We start from the raw sequence: 12,791 nt of genomic DNA on the forward strand, positions 1-12,791 counted from the left end.
ATGTGTTCGCATGTCAAAAGTTTTGGGAGAATTTTTAATGGTGCTGAGAAAATCACAGTAAAGCTGCTGGTGAGTGATGATCTCAGAAGTTAAGTCCCGTAGAGCTCAGAGCCATTTGAACCATTTTGTGGCGAGCAATTAACTTCGGTAACTAGAAGTGTGGAGAGTGGATACTATGGTCAGTATGTTCTCCATCGCTTTCTAGCTAACCACAAAAATAGTTTTCAGGAGCTCGTAGATGATGGCGAACAATATTTCTTATTTCTTATTGTTAACCCGCCGCTCCACAGTGTATTATATTCTATCTTTGACCCTGTCCAGTAGGATAGTTACAGTAAGACGATCCTTCTTTCGGGTGTGCAATGGTGCCCAGCCCAACGGCTATCAAAACACCTGACCTTACCTTTTTATCACCAATAGAATATTCGTAAGTACATTTAGAGTTAGATGCCTGCTCGAAAACTTCAAAACATACAAAGAAAGACATATATCAGTGGAAAGAGCGCATCTCCAAGTATAGAGTCGTAATGCGCACCGTGGCGTAGTTGAACTAAGATGCAGGCGTGTCAGAGCTCGTAGACACACCGACTGCTCTGTGTTATCGCCTTGAATCCGTTTGCGTCTACAGATATACCTCTCCAGCTGTTGTCGTGCTTCCATGTACAACATGTGTCAGCGACTCCAATGAGTAACAGATGAAAAGTCCGAGAAACGATTGAGATTTCAATAGAGTAGCTATAGGCTTCCTGCTTGGTGGATTTCAGTCATCAGGGAAGTAAATACGCAGCCGGTGTGTGCGAGGAATAGAAGCAACGTTCAGTAAGCCACCTCCGTGGCACGACAATAATATTTTGATAGACATTTCCGTTCTCTTTCTTGCTCTGTTTCACTTCTATCCTACGGCGATAGTCCACCAGTTTGTAATATTATTGGATTTCACATACTTTGCATATGAGGTATCCGTCATAAAAGAAAAGGACAGTCAATGAGCTGTAGTTAGTAAAGATGCTAAGCATCACAGCGCGAGAGTAAAGAGACGAAATATTTTTATAACGTGAGCTTATACCAAGACGCGCGTCCAGCGTTTAAATGCTTTAAATAAACACTATGACCCGCTGGGCGCAGATATTTAAAATCAGTATCGCAGCGCTTGATAGCGAGAAGCTGCGAAACAGAAGAAAGAACAATCTATCCTTTATTAATAAATATTCTAGAGACTTCATTATCCTTCGTACTTTGGTCGCCGACATGTTAAGACGTACTACATAGCATTGCTACAAGTTATATTTTTATTTTGTGTAAAACTATGTGAAACGACGAAGAAACGTTTCGGTAACTCGGGTGATGATATAATGTACTTACGCGCACCCAAGGACATTTAATTTTAAGAAGGAAAGGACTGACAGAGCAGCGATTATTCGACTGCGCCATGTACAATAGAAATATCAGATGTAAGTCACGTATTTATTGTGTATTTGTCTATGTCTATAAGTTTAAAGCCAATTAGTTCAAAATGTATTAATATTTTACGATGCCGTAGTTTCCTTCTTGTTCTTTTCTTTCACTTATCAAAAATGATGTTCAAATGTATATGAGCTTTTTTAAAGATTCGCTCTTTATCACGGTGTCTCGATTGTATTTGGGAGACCACTAATGTGTTCAACTTCCGATCTGTTAATCTTTTTCTTGCGAAATTCCACTAATTTCTTTTCATTTCCATTTTCATATTCAAATAGGTCAGTTAGGTATTTTCATTGAAGATTGTGATTGCGTGAATGCAATCCGGATCAAAAGGCCGATTAAGAAAACGTAATCAATCCGTAAGTCTCCTGAACACAATCGAGAACCGACGCGTCGGTGATCAATTAATAATCTCTCTCTCTTTTCAAGTCATACTGAAAAACGGTCACAGTGGATAGCCGTAAGTACGCAATCTAGTGTTAGGTTGCATTTTGCCAGTAAATGTTACCAACCAACAGTGACAGCATTTACTACTATTTCTTATACTGAATAAACAAGTTCCTAACGCCAGAAGTGGTATCCACAGGAATCATATCCAACGGTCCGCCTTCTTCAAAATAGGCGCAGGGAAACGCCCCATTTACCAGTGAAAGCAGCACTTGTCTTTTACAGTGTTCAGCTAACCTTGAACACCACAAGATCCTGAAGAAGATCGAAGTAGAGGAGTCAGAACGTCGATAGAGTAGAAAAAAGTGAAGAGGAACATCACGCTGCCTAACATCCTTGGAAATTTTACCTTCAATATTGATGCTTAGAGATACTTTAGGGTTAAGTAAGTTCTGATGTTGCTCTACAACGAAACACCGAATGTTAAAGAATGCGCTGCGCATCTTATCTTGATTGTAACAAGAGCGGATGGCAATTATTGTTCTGGCGTAACCACAATGGCCAGAACAAAGAAGAAAAACGAAAGACCAGAGAAGGCAGCGAAACGACGTCGGCCAATGGGGCGCTGATTAGGTCCGCGCCATGACAGGAGCCACACCTGCAAGAAGTGAATATAAGCGATGGTCCCGCCAGCCTCGGCCGGACGTTAGTGCTCTGTTCGGCGCCGTATACGGACATTAGAGGACAGTATAGGCACAGCTGTAGAGCGGCACTCGTATATCAGTTATCAGTGACGTGGGTCAACTTGCAGGAACATTGTGTATAGCAAAAACTCGGACTTATGGTGTATGTCGCCCATCGTTTGCTACACCTTCGTAAATACAAGTTAAGTATTGTCAATTTACTGTATAGAAATACAACTACTAATGTTATTTTCTTGAATTGTTCTACAGCATTTCGAGGACGCAGCATCCTTTAGGCAACCTATACGAGACGTATGGGCAAAACCCAACAATTATTATGTCAAGGAGTTCTTAACTATGTGTGACTGTTTTGATCAGAAACTCGCCATCCCAGAATTTGGAGATAATTAGTGATGAACATCCCTTAACTACTGAACGTTACTACACGTTGAGGTACATTCTCACTAGATAAGCACTAACAAACTTCTTGCTGTTTTAGACTTAACAAACGTAACAGCAGGGATGTAGTGAGGATAATTCCTGCTCTGCTTGATGCTTCTCCGAGCACCAATTGAAATAAGAGTGAAACTTCATTCTTATCAAAAAGGCTCCGATTTCTGCTATTTTCCAGACTTGATAGGAGGGACATAAAATTTCGAAGGTAAAATATAAATTCTCCACAAAAAATGAATCAGTCAGATCAAAATACGTCACCCTATAGAAGAAAACGTTTCCCATACTTCAATGAATAGAATACTAAAAACATTTCTGGGTACTATAATTACCTGAGTTCATTTCTAATGTTCGGTAATTCCAGTTACCTAACAAAAAATCTCATTACCAAAGTCTAACATTAATTGCGGGGTTGTTCTCAATTTCAGGAAATGACTGCACAAAAATTACAAGCGATACAGAAACAGACACACATGAATGGATAGAGCACCTCTCCAAGATTTAAACTCGCATTACAGGTGTTCTGTATGAGAACCTTTTGTGATGTGGCAAACGTCAGTACAATACTGAAGGCAAAATCTCCAAGGAAGTTACGCCACGTAGTGTTCCTTTTCAATTTCGTCTACTCTATCGACGTTCTGACTCCTCTGCTGAGATCTTCTTCAGGATCTTGCGCTGTTCAAGGTTAGCTGAATACTGTTAAAGACTAGTGCTTCGTTCACTGATATGGGTGTGTTTCCCCGAACTTATTCGGAAGTAGTGTGGCCGCTGGATATGATTCCTGTGGATGTCACTGGTGGACCATCGCCATTGGATGTAAGTGAAACAGAGCAAGAAAGAGAACGGATATGTCTATCAAAATATTATTGTCATGCTGCGGAGGTGGCTTCCTGAACGTTGTCTGTATTCCTCACTCACGCCAGCTGCGTATTTACTTCGTACATGACTGGAAACCACGAATCTGGAAGCGTATAGCCGTCTACTCTATTGAAATCTTAATGGTTTCTCGGACTTCTGTTATGTTGCTTTCCTCTATTAGTACACATGCATTGTTGAAATCAATGTAGTAGAAATATTGACAGCTGCGAACAGCGAACGTTGAGGGCTATACATTCCAATGTTAATGAACATTATATCGTTGATTAGACTCACATACTCAGTGTATGTAGGATGTGGCACTCCTTCGGTGGGCAGCAAAACTACATTACATTTTCTGGTTTTTGGTGTGTTGCTCGTGGCGGTAATAGGCTGACAATAAGAGCTATACCTTCGTGTGGTTTTAGAACCGTTTTTCATTACCACGTGACACCTAGATCTGGAAAGCTTCTCTACCGTGTTATTGAACGCCAAGATACCTGTAGGGGGCAGACATGGAAGGTATTCATAGACGTAAGTAAAATCATTTTTATAAATGAAGCAGTTCAGAAACATTAAACATATTTGTAAAGAACGACAAGTGCCTTCCGTTTAGAATCACGTGCCCTCAGATCTTGAATACAAAAAGAAAATTTATTGAGAACCTTCGGTTGGTTAATTCTGATCTCATATGCGTGGGTCGTTGCTGCCTATAGTTTAACTTTTATTTTATCCTATAAAATGGTCTTAATACGGTAGACATGTGATGTTACACATTAAAATAACATTTAACTTCTCCGAAGTAATAAGGCTACTTAATTTTTTCCGATGAGTACACTATGATCCTAAAACAATACCCTGCAGAAGCTCATTTTTTCAGTATTTATAGTTCCACGTCATTGTCAGAAAGCACAAATCTTTTACGCATGTGTGTCTTTATGACGCGTATTCAAGAGCTAAACTCACTTACGAAATCTGGCAAATGTCTAACTGTAAATATAAACTTACCCGTGCTGCATCGAAGACGGCTCGTGTAGCAGCCTGAAACAGAAAAGTAGTTATTATGTACAGTATCCTCAGTTATTCAACAATGATTTATGAGACACACTAGAAAAAAACTCACGATCCTCTTAATTATACACAGTGATGCAGAAATTTTCAGAGAAACACACACGTATGCATAATTGTATTATTCCATTTTGTGCAGCCAGATAGAGCACCGCGCAGCGTGCGGAAATGCTCTTGCACCAGTCGGCAGGTTTTATTCCGCAACTAAAACGCAATAAAACTATTCAAAAAATAAAATGTCGCTGTGTCTCGCTATAAAACAGAAGTCGTCGGAAATTCAAACAGAGGGACGAGCCGGCGATAACTTCGGTTTATGCGAGAGGGAAGGACATAAATTTTACGAGTTGGAACGGAACTCTCTCAAGAGAGATTTAAACTGGGTGGTTGAGGTCCAAGGGTGCTTGGACCTTTGACATTCACGGCAAATGCGACAAATCCCACGGTGTAATTTCGAATGCTGTGATCGGAAGATCATAAATTGGAAACGCTATGTGTGATACCCGTCAATCTTTCTCCAGAATTATACTGGCGCGAGTCTTGCGTGGAGGAAGACGTGCTGGGACGTGTTATTAGACGTGTTCAGTAGTAGTGAGCGGGATGTCTGCGCCGAAATATTAATGATTAGCTGATTACCTGCCGTTGATCGTTACTTATATGTCCCAGTTATTCATTACATAGAAAAAGCAATGATATCTGCCTATGGAGTAAGAACAAACACAATTTAGTTAAAAGTTAAAACATTACTCCAAGTGTATCAAAGCGTGCTTTACGTGTCGCCTCTTATGCACACCAGGTGGAAGCTCTCGCAAGTCGATACAGACATACACCTACACAATGTGATCGAAAGTATCCGGATATCCCCAAAAACATACGTTTTTCATATTAAGTGCATTGTGCTGCCACCTACTGCCAGGTACTCCATATCAGTGACCTCAGTAGTTATTAGTCATCATGAGAGAGCAGAATGGCGCGCTCCGCTGAACTCACGGATTTCAAGCGTGATCAAGTGATTGGGTGTCACTTGTGTTGTACGGGAGATTTCCACTCTCCTAAACATCCCTAGGTCCACTGTTTCCGATGTGATAGTGAAGTGTAAACGTCAAGGGACATGTACAGCACAAAAGCGTACAGGCTGGCCTTGTCTGTTGACTTATAGAGAACGCCGACAGCTGAAAAGAGTCGTCATGTGCAATAGGCAGACATATATCCAAACCAGCACATAGGAATACCAAACTGCATCAGCATCCACTGCAAGTACTATGACAGTTAGGCGGGAGGTGATTTCATTTTCGAGCGGCTGCTCATAAGCCATACAATACGCAGGTAAGTACCAAACGACGCTTCGCTTGGTGCAAGGAGAGTAAACATTGGACGATTGAACTGTGGAAATACGTTGTGTGGAGAGACGAATCACAGTGCACAATGTGGCGATCCGATGGCAGGGTGTGGGTATGGTGAATGCCGGGTGAACGTCATCTGCCGGAGTGTGTAATGCCAACAGTAAAATTCGAAGGCGGTGTTATGGTGTGGTCGTGTTTTTCATGGAGGGGGCTTGCTCCCCTTGTTGTTTTGCGTGTCACTGTCACAGCACAGGCCTACATTGATGTTTTGAGCACCTTCTTGCTTCCCATTGTTGAAGAGCAATTCGGGGATGGCGATTGAATCTTCCAACACTATCGAGCACCTATTCATAATGCACGGCCTGTGGCGGAGTGGTTACACGACAATAACATCCCTGTAGTGAACTGGTCTGCACAGAGTCCTGACTTGAATCATATAGAACACCTCTGGGATGTTTTGGAACGCCGACTTCGTGAAGAGCCTCACCTACCGATATCGATACCTCTCCTCAGTGCAGCACTCCGTGAAGAATGGCCTGCTATTCCCCAAGAAACCTTCCAGCACCTAATTGAACGTATCCCCGCGAGACTGGAAGCTGTCATCAAGGCTAATGGTGGGCGAACACCATACTGAATTCAAGCATTACCGATGGAGGGCATCAAGAACTTGTAACTCACTTTCAACCAGGTGTCCAGATACTTTTGATCACTTAGTGCATCTCGAACGACGAGCCTATCAGCAATTAATTGACGTGTCAGAAAAAGCTATTGCCTATCTAAGATATTATTCATTCTCCACTTACACGACGCGATGAAATGGTGGAAAGCAATATCTCCAGTAAGAATTCGGATGCAGCAAGATACTCCCTTACAATTACAAGGCCGCAATAAAGAAAGCAGCTCATCTGCCGTATAACGTAGCAGAAGAAACAATTGTGAAATCTCAGTAATCAAGTCATGGCATTCTAGAAAAGAAATTGTAAGATCACTGATTTTCTTAGACACACCTTGTCACATCTCTGCTGTACGGTACGATAGGTAGCAAGCAGAATGTATTTGAAATTTATTTGAAATAACTACAAGCGTTCCATAGTTACGTTTACATGAGGCTGCGGTCTCCGTACTTCCATCCCAACCGAGAACCATATAGGAGCTCACGTGTCGAAGACCAGCAATGTTTGTTTCCAATTGGTAAGTCATATCTGAAATTGTTCCCAGCGTTCCAGATGTAAGCTTACATGTAACGTCTTGCCCTCTTCGACGCTTAGGAATAGTTGTGCTACATACGCCTTACCGTTGTGGTAACTGTCTCATGGTACTGAGTGATGTACGTACCAATAGTGGTTCAAATTGTTCCAGTCTTTCCAGAGATGAAGCTCAGAACTCAGACGCACACATAGACACAAGCACACTCACTTTCTCTCTCTCTCTCTGTCTCTCTCTCTCTCTCTCTCTCTCTCTCCCTCTCTCTCTCTCTCTCTCTCTCTCTCTCTCTCTCTCACACACACACACACACTCACACACACACACACAGAGAGACATTTTTATAAGGAACCCAAAATTTTGTGGACCCCTTCGACGTGACGTGGCAGCTGTCGTCTCTGATATAATCAATACGTAAGGAAATAAGTTGTGTAGAGGACAAGATGTAATCTTACCGCAACAAACTGATTCTTTAAGGACTGGAACTCCCATCTATAACAAAAAACTTCAAATGTTTGATAACTTTACAAATCGGTTAATCAGCTATAGTTGATGTTAAGCATACAAGTCCTTAATGTCTGAAGACAGAAAACCCAAATTACACTGGTTTCATCAGTTTCGAATTTCTCACTCATAGACGAATCAAAATGTCAGAACTAAATACGGTAAACCAAAAAAGTGATAACCCTTCGATAAGTTCCTGTAAGAAATTTTTGGCAAATAATTCAAAACAGTTCTGAGCATGACAGTTTTTCACACACCTCGATGTTTATGACATCTTATGACGCAAAACGATGTAATTTTGTAGGCACACTCAGTCTGTATGTGGCAACACTCTGCAGAATGTGTTGGGAAGAGAATTAGTAGTAAAGAAGTAAAAAATAAAAGCAACATGTCAGATGCTGACTCTTTTTCCCTTCGTTATTTTGTGGGAGGTGTTAGCAAGAAAAAGTGATTGAAATTATTTGTTAAATATGTTAGAAGTCGCTATGTACTCTGCTTCGCAAATAGTGGAGACTGTAACCTAGATGATTTGTGCACCTTAAGTTACGTTGTCTCCAAATATTTACAAACTTTGCAGCTGCAATACTTGAACCTACTGTGCTAGGCCTTTAGAAAAAGACTACACGTCTTAATGAGTAGATTACAACAGCATTTTACATTTTTAAATTCGGTCAATAATAATATGAAATATTGAAAATCAAATTTTGATATCCCTGGAGGACGTTAGACAGTCAACCTTCAACTCGTACTGAGCAATGTTTTAGCCGTTTAGTAATATAGATTCTTAAGACACATAGTTTGGAAGATATGTCTAATTACTAGTGTCAAGTCCAAGCGCGTGAATATGCCAATGAAACTTCTTCACCGGCCGCAGTGGCCGAGCGATTCTAGGCGCTACAGTCTGGAACCACGCGGCCACTACGGCCGCAGGTTCGAATCCTGCCTCGGACATGAATGTGTGTGTGATGTCCTTAGGTTAGTTAGGTTTAAGTAGTTCTAAGTTCTAGGGGTCTGATGACCTCAGCAGTTAAGTCCCATAGTGCTCAGAGCCATTTGAACCATTATTGAAACTTCTTCGATAGAACAATTGGTAGTGCACTGTCCACGGAAAGCGCAGATCCCAGTCTAGTAAGCAATTCCAACTAAACACGGAAGTTCTGATAACGGATGTTTACATGTGGAATTCAATGTCATCGGCTAATGTTAGGGCACTAAATACGGTGCCCTAAAATGGACTATTTGACATAACATGGAATATGTGACTCTACTTGAGAAAGGGATAGCCCACTACTGTCCATTAACATTGACACATCAACAAGAATAATAAATTTCGTAATGCTGCTTATTGTGCGTTTGCAGTACAGTAAGATATATATTTTGCCATCAGTCTTCTGATTGGTGTGACGCTGTCCCTCAAGAATTTCTCTCCTGTGCCAGTCTTTCCATGCCATTTAGGAACTGTTGCAACTTGCGTCCTACTCCAATCTCTGTCGCCCTCTACAGTTTTTACCCTCTACAGGAAGCTATCCCTGGTGTCTTAACATATGTCATATCAACCAATCCCTTCTTTTTGTCAGTGTTTTCCATATATTCCTGTCCTCGATGGTTCTGCGGAGAACGTTGTCAGCCCTCATAATTTTCAACATTCTTCTGCAGCAGTATATCTCAAATGTCTTTGAAGACATCATGTTTACGCCAGTGACTGTTAAACGTTTTATTTCCACTATTGCAATTTCGGCCTTAGGCCATTACTAAGTGCAGATGTATGGGCTTTAAGCCATGTCTACTTTATACAATCTGTCACGTTTATATGTCGTTGTCATTTGCTGTTATAAACATTCGTAACGGTGCTAAGTAGTGCGAGCACACATGTCCATATATCGTAAAACAGCACAGTCTCTAAATATATATATTCGTTCTACCATCACTAGTAACTTTTGCACTAGTGCACCAATTAACATCTCAAATGCTTCGCTTCTGTTCCGATTTCCCCCAGTACCTGTTTCACTACCATACAACGCTGTGACCGAAAGGTACATTCTCAGAAATTTCTTCTTCAAATTAAGGCCTATGTTTGATACTAGTAGAGTCTTGGCCAGTAATGAACATTAGGCCGATGCTAATCCACTTTTTTAAAATCCTACTTCCTCCGCCCGTCATGAGCTGATGCTGCCTAGGCAGCGGAATTCCTTGACTTTGTCTACTTCGTGATCACCAACTTTGACGTTAAGTTTATCGCTTTTCTCATTTCTCCTCATTCTCATTACTTTCGCCTTACTTTGATACACTCTCAATCGGGATTCTGTACTCACTAAATTGTTCATTCCATTCAACAGCTCTTGCTTCTTCACTTTCACTGAGGAAAGCTATGCCGCCAGTGAATCTCATCATCGGTGTCCTTTCTCACCTTCAATTTTAATCACTATCATTAAATTTTCTTTTACTTCCGCCATTGCTGTTTCGATGTTTAGAGTGAACAGTAGGTGCTAAAGACTGCAACCATGTCTCACACCTCTTTTACTCCGAGGACTTCGTTCTTGGTCTTATTGTTCCTTGCCGGCCGGTGTGGCCAAGCGGTTCTAGGTGCTCAGCCTGGCACCGCGCGACTGCTACGGTCGCAGGTTCGAATCCTGCCTCGGGCGTGGATGTGTGTGATGTCCTTAGGTTAGTTAGGTTTAAGTAGTTCTAAGTTCTAGGGGACTGATGACCTCAGCTGTTAAGTCCCATAGTGCTCAGAGCCATTTGAACCATTTATTGTTCCCTCTTTCTTCTTCTATATATACACTAACGGAAAAAATCACAACAACGCAAGATAATTAATGTATAGTAATGAAATTTCTGAAATACATTTGTTTAGGTAACATATTTAAGTGATTAATATTGCACTGTCACAGGCTAATGTCAGCGCGAGATAAGCCATTGCAAATACGGAATGATGATACATTAATAACAGATGTAACTGCCATAATGTTAAATGCAAGCACGCAGACATGCATACATTATGTTATACAGGTTTCGTTTGTCAGTTTGTGGTTCAAATGGTTCACATGGCTCTGAGCACTATGGGACTTAACATCTGAGGTCTTCAGTCCCCTAGACTTAGAACTACTTAAACCTAACTAACCTAAGGACATCACACGCATTAATGCCCGAGGCAGGATTCGAACCTGCAACCATAGTAGCCGGCCGAAGTGGCCGTGCGGTTAAAGGCGCTGCAGTCTGGAACCGCAAGACCGCTACGGTCGCAGGTTCGAATCCTGCCACGGGCATGGATGTTTGTGATGTCCTTAGGTTAGTTAGGTTTAACTAGTTCTAAGTTCTAGGGGACTAATGACCTCAGCAGTTGAGTCCCATAGTGCTCAGAGCCATTTGAACCATTTTTTTGCAACCATAGTAGCAGCGCTGTTCCGGATTGAAGCGCCTAGAACCGCTCGTCCACACCGGCCGGCTCGGTTTGTGGGATGGAGACAATAACGGAACGGGTAATACCGTTTATGTATGACGCTGGAGATGCAGGCCAACATAACATGTTGAGTTCCAACAGCGGTGAATGGGCCAGCGTTATTCTGTTGGAAATCACCTCTTAGGATCCTTTCCATGAATGGCAGCACAATAGATCTAATCACAAGAGTGACGTACAAATTCTAGGTAAGTGGGGTAACCACGAGGGTGCTCCTGCTCTCATACGAAATCGCACTCTGGACCACAATTCCAGGTGTAGGTCCAATGTGCACAGCAAGCAGATGGGTTGGCTGCGGGCCCTCAACTGGCCTTATAACCAACACACGAGCGTCACTTGCACATTGGCATTCATTAGAAGAGACGACAGACTCCAGTCCTACCTTCTAATGACGTCTCGCTTGAGACCACTGAAGCCGCAAACGACCTTGATTTGTGATCAGTGGAATGTACGGTATAGGATGTCTGGCTCGGAGCTGAAGTAACCGATTTATAACAATTCGTTGTGTCACAGTTGTGCCAGCTGCTGCTCAAAGTGCTGCTGCAGATGCAGTGCGTTGCGCCAAAGCCATATCCCGAACACGATGGTCTCCACTTGCGATATTGCCACATGGCCTTCCGGATCCCGGTCTTCTTGTGACCGTACATTCTCGTGTCCGCCTCTGACAGCAATACAGAGGCCACATTCTGCCAGTTCTTGCTGTAGTGTCGTGGAAGGGTCATCCAGCTTCTCGTAGTTGTATTATAAGGCGTCGTTCAAACTCAATGAGTTGTTGATAATGGCGTCTTTGTTACCTTAAAGACTTTCTTGAGTAACAGCAACTCACTACGTCCAGTCTCAAAGGTAACTAACGCACCCGACCGCTACAGCGTGTAGTTACACCAAACCTGATTTCTGTCCTCATAGTGGCGCTGCTAGCGCCACTCTTATGCGACTGGCGCGAAATTAGAATACATATCATGTTTCAAATGTAGAAACATACCTACCAACTTTCGTTTATGTCGCACAACTGCTCCTTGCTGTTGTCAATTTTTAAGCAGCAGTATCACGGAATGACAAGCTACAGGTCAAGATCCGCGACCTCTGACACCTCTTGGTTGACGTTTCCCCTTCCTATACTAGGCACAACACTATGTTCTCACAAATAAATATCACTAAAATTCGATTTCTAAAATAGGTTCATCGAACTATCAGTTTAATAAGTCACAGCTGCAAAATACTAACGCGAATTCTTTACAGACGAATGGAAAAACTGGTAGAAGCGGACCTCGGTGAAGATCAGTTTGGATTCCGTAGAAATGTTGGAACACGTGAGGCAATACTAACCTTACGACTTACCTTAGAAAATAGATTAAAGAAAGGCAAACCTACGTTTCT

Source organism: Schistocerca americana, chromosome 1, assembly GCF_021461395.2.
Source record: "Schistocerca americana isolate TAMUIC-IGC-003095 chromosome 1, iqSchAmer2.1, whole genome shotgun sequence".
NCBI lineage: Eukaryota > Metazoa > Arthropoda > Insecta > Orthoptera > Acrididae > Schistocerca > Schistocerca americana.